The 5,000-nt window shown below is 40.8% G+C and overlaps 1 protein-coding gene and 1 long non-coding RNA gene across 2 annotated transcripts in view; one reads left to right on the forward strand and one right to left on the reverse strand.

The window, feature by feature from the left end:
- Positions 1–5,000, reverse strand: part of sox5 (SRY-box transcription factor 5) — a 589,415-nt gene that overhangs the window by 530,318 nt on the left and 54,097 nt on the right. The window lies entirely within an intron of this gene.
- Positions 1,565–5,000, forward strand: part of LOC134464703 (uncharacterized) — a 4,112-nt gene continuing 676 nt past the window's right edge. The window contains exons 1-3 of the long non-coding RNA XR_010038036.1: positions 1,565–1,612; positions 3,299–3,408; positions 4,339–5,000. The exon at positions 4,339–5,000 is cut by the window's right edge and continues 676 nt beyond it. This is a non-coding gene — a long non-coding RNA (uncharacterized LOC134464703). The remainder of the gene's footprint in view (positions 1,613–3,298; positions 3,409–4,338) is intronic.

A 5,000-nucleotide genomic window follows, 5' to 3' on the forward strand; every position in this document is an offset into this window, starting at 1 on the left:
TATCTTAGCATGTTAGCTAGCCTAGCTTTTTCGGTCTGGTAGGCAGATGTTAACGTTAGCTAGTTAGCTAGCCTGCCACCACCTAAAAATACTAAACCTTTGGGCAAGTGATACGGTGTCACGAATGAATGTATGCATAGACGTTTTACTGACATTGGATATATGACGTCGGATATCTGCAGGGGCTAGATTTTGAAATTACGACAACATTTGGTAACCTGCTACATTTTAACTAGCTAGGAGGAGACTAATATTTGGTTACAGATTTGTTTGACATAAAGCTTATTTTCCGTGATATCTAAAAGTTAATGACATCATGGACACTTGTCTGAATGTCGCACACAACTAAGTTATCACCTTGTATAGTCTTGAAAGTGTGGCTGTATTGTTCTAAAATATGATTTGTCCCCTTGACCAAGCGAAACACACGCTCTCTCAATTGCCTTTCTGTAAGATAAGAGATGGTCACAGCATGTGTCGTTATGAACGGGGCAGAGGTAAAGAAGCCCCCTCCGATGTTATTTGACAGAACAGGAGTATGCCCTGTCGTTGCTCTTGCTCCAATGCACACATAGAGCTAGAGACTTCTGTGCCAGAAAGAAGAGAACGAGAAATTGTGAATTTAAGAATGTGTTTTGTTATAGGGTAATTGATGACATCGTATGGATGACATGATGCCCATCTAGGAGTGTGTGTGTGTGTGTGTGTGTGTGTGTGTGTGTGTGTGTGTGTGTGTGTGTGTGAGAGAGAGAGAGAGAGAGAGAGAGAGAGAGAGAGAGTTCAGTTTAGTTATGGTTTATTTGAGTAGGGACAAATACACATCATGTAGGCTGTACAACAACCTAACAGATAAGTATCATAGCATTTGTAGCCATAGGCTAATTTCCAATGCCCGTCCCTAGAAGGGCGAGAGAGAGAGAGAGAATGTGTAAGACTGATGATGTTTATAAGGCCTCTGCATGTTTTGGTTTTGTATTTGTGTATTTATGTAAGCTGATAAACACCTTAATTTTGTTTGGAATTAGGCCTAACATGATAAAAAGTACTTCACTCTATTCTACATCCGCAGCTCCATGAATGTCATGAGACACTCCAGCAGACGGTGGTTGCAATGCATTATCAACACCCCGCAACCCCAACCCTCCAATGGAACCCAGAACCCTCCGGAGTTCCTCAGGACCTGTCGGTAATATATTTGACTGCATGTTTTAAGGGAAAGAAAATGATCTAGACTTTACATGTGCAATTTCCATTTTAACCATCTCAAATAACCCTGAGGTTCTCATCGTCAAACTAGAGAAAACATCAGTAAGGTTCAGGCTGTCTTTTACAGATAAGGTACTTTATTCACTGTATTACTAAGCACTTTATTCATCCTGTGGGAAATTCAAGAAACAATTGTCCACTGTTTGTAACAGTATTTTTTAGCCAATTTGGATTGGAGCCAATTTTGGTCCCCTAGGGGAAATTCTTTCTCTGCATTTATCGGCTAGTGAATCACATTGAAATTTCTTAGCATAACAATATGTGATTGTGTTATCATTTTTTTTTCATCAGGCATGAGTGAGGCGTTGGAGGAAGAGTTGCAGTGACGACTTGGACCACAGGCCAGGTAAACAGGTTTACTCTGAGCATGTCAGCCCATACTTCTGTGATCAAAGTGCTATTAATAGAGAAAGATGTAATGCAACCAGAGGAACATATATATGTTGATGAGTACACTCCTGTTGAAAAAGTAATATTTTGAACAATATTTCAATAAACACACAAGTTATTTCCAAAATGACCATAGAGTAAGTGTAATACAACATCTTTTCAGCTTACTGCAGAAAAGTAAGGTCAATAGTATAACTTGAATGACATATTTGTCCATTGTTCTGAAATTATGCTGGTGCAAAGGTGAGTACACCCCTATGTTAAACTGTCTATGGAGGGGCCGTGTTGGCCCGAATCTTCACGAATTTGAAAGATTAAAAGGGAGGTCATCGCTGTGCATTTCATCCTTGCCTTACATTGAACTTTACATTTCGAGTCTGGACCTAGCTAAACAAGATGTGTTTGCATGAAATCCTATGGAGAGTATCATGATCTGATGATGTTCAGTAGTCACAGTACATGTTAACAAGCATGTTTCTAGTGGTGAAATTCAGCTTCCTACTGCGGACGGCATCGGTACAGGTCCGAAACATTTGAGTCCTACTACCATGATTGACTTTCAGCATGAGGCACTTTTCTTTCTACAAATCACTTTTTACCACCACACATGCTTGACACCATCTACTGATGCAAAATTGTTTATCATGGTCTCATCAGAGTCAAACAGACTAAGGATATGGGATATGGAACCATGTACTGTGATCTAATGACACCATGATAAACAAATTAGCTTTAGATCAGTGGTTCTCAACCTTTTTTGAGCAAACGCCCCCTTGGACTCATCACAAGCCTCCAAACACCCCCCTGACCCTATCATAAGCCTGGCCACGCCCCCTCACCTCCCCCTCCCTAGTATCAGCTGTATCCTTCTCAACAAAGAAAAGTGCCCATGCTTAAAGTCAAGCATGGTAGTGAGAGTTGCACGGTTTGGGGCTGTGTGGATGCCATCAACAGGAGGAAGCTGAATTTCACCAAAAGAAACATGCTTGTCGACATGTACTGTGACTACTGAAGCAGATCATGATACATACTCTCCACATGATTTCATTCAAATCTCACACACATCTATTTTGGCCTGGTGGGGACTCATAATGTAAAAGTTCAATGTAAGGCAAGGATGAAACACACACAACGATGACCTCCCTTTAAATCCATTTCAATTTCAAGACGTTTTGGGCCAGCACGCCCCTTCTCAGACAGTTTAACATAGCATAATTGCACAAAAAAATGGACAAATATGTCATTCAAGTTATACTACTGACCTTACTTTTCTGCCATAAGATGAAAACATTTTTGTATTACACTTACTCTATAATCACTTTGGGAACAACTTATGTGTTTTTAAAAAAATATATATATTATTCACAATGTTACTTTTCAACAGGGGTGTAGTCATTATTGCCGTGCACTGTATATTTGGATCACCATTACACGTTTAGTCATAAAGTAATGAAAACTTGTGTACAGCATTGTATGTTTTCTGTTCAGCTGTAGATTACCTAATAGTGACGAGGTCACCAATGCCATCATCCAGGCTAGTAAGGATTCTGGGTAGAGCTGGGGACCAGAGAGTTTACTCATAACTCATTTATGTGATTATGATGTATAAAAAAGACTAACTCAGTTTCTTTCTGTCTCGCAGAAGCCTGAAATAGATTCTTTGAGAATCTTAAAAGTCAAACAACTGGGCCTTGCGGGGAAGACTGATGACGTGAGAAAAAAAGGAAACATTTGATGGGCAGACGTGAGCGGGTAGGTAAAACCACAACTACCAACCCCATCATACAACTGCCATCACTTTCTTTTGTCACTACTTCACTTCAGGGGGCAATTAGCCAATATCCCCTTTCTTTCTTCCGAGTACTATTGTTATTTTTAGAATGGCCGCATTTGGTACAAGGTATTTGCAAATGGGCAGCCAACACTAAAGGTCTGTTTTGACTCCTCCGTCAGGCCCTACCATGGAGCATATGGCAGGGCACTCGTTTGCAATGCGACCGACCCGGGTTCAATTCCTGGCCTGGGTCCTTTGCCAGCCCTTCCCCATCTCTCTCTCCCAACTTGCTTCCTGTCATCATCTGCACTGTACTGTCATTATGAAGACAATAATATCTTTTTTTAAAAAGACTCCTCCATCAGTTGGGGGACACATACTGTCAGTGGCAGATCGCGAACAATTCAAACTGGGAGAACTATACGTTGATCGCGGCAAGGGGTCTATTCAGCGCTAAAAGGGAGGGCGTGGTGGCTGTTTGGGTACTTGATCTGCCGTTACCCTGCTGACAGTACGTGTCCTCCAACTAAAGGACGAGTTTAAACCAGGCTTAAGAGATGCAAGCATAAGGAAACGTGGGGGGGACCATAGTTTTAAAACACGTGGTTTGGGGGAACCATGGTTTATGGCAAATAGTGTATCAAAGTTAAATAGTAGAACCATGGTTAATTTTTGTAAGGGATATTACTATGACAGCTACTGTACTCCTGTGGATAAACCACAATTGAACTATGCTTGGTTGATCTGCTGGATAATCTTGTGAAAATCCTGCTGTATTATCTCATGTGACCAGTTCTTTGGCATGTTCATGGTAAACAAGCATGAGTGTGGGTTTTGAACTGTACATATTTTTTAATGTTTAACACATTGTTTAAAACTGCCCTATTTTTTTGTTGCTTTTCAAGCAGTGGTGCTGGTGGCGCAGGATGTCCTGGAGGAGGACGACCTCGACTACCTCAAAGGAGCTGATTCTAGCCTTGTGCCTGATGGGGAAACAAGTGCACATTTGTTGTGCTCTGTCTGAGATGGAGAAGTGTGCGCCTTGCTGGCGTACTTCAATTGATGCCAGCAAGCCCAGCCAGCGAGTGACCGATAGTGGCCGGTTCTCCCTTCGTGACCTCCCCCCCCCCTTCTGCGGCCGACAAAGCTTGAAATATGATTAAATGTAAATGTAAAATAAGCAATTAAAGAAAGAACATTCAACAAAATAATTGTCTGTTATAATATGATTTTAGCTGGGATTTAGCAGTAATTTAAAGTTGGCCTAATTGTTGTTTTGCAGTAGATTTGTGTCTATTATATTATGTTGAAAGAAGTATACTGCCTTACAAAGGCAAAGTGCAGTAACCAATTACCGTAGGTTCATTCTGAAAATGTGTTCATTCTGAAAATGATTTTCATAAAGACCTCCTTTATCTTGTGACTAAGAGTTATGGTCAAAATGTGCCCTGTTTTACAAATATTGCTATGTCAAATTTGCAGTAACTACAATATCCAACCTACCAAGTCTTTGAAGGCATTTTTCCCCTCAGTTTCATTGTTGGCACTGCTGTTTACCTTTTGTAGGGCA

Source organism: Engraulis encrasicolus, chromosome 15 (assembly GCF_034702125.1).
Source record: "Engraulis encrasicolus isolate BLACKSEA-1 chromosome 15, IST_EnEncr_1.0, whole genome shotgun sequence".
NCBI classification, from domain to species: domain Eukaryota; kingdom Metazoa; phylum Chordata; class Actinopteri; order Clupeiformes; family Engraulidae; genus Engraulis; species Engraulis encrasicolus.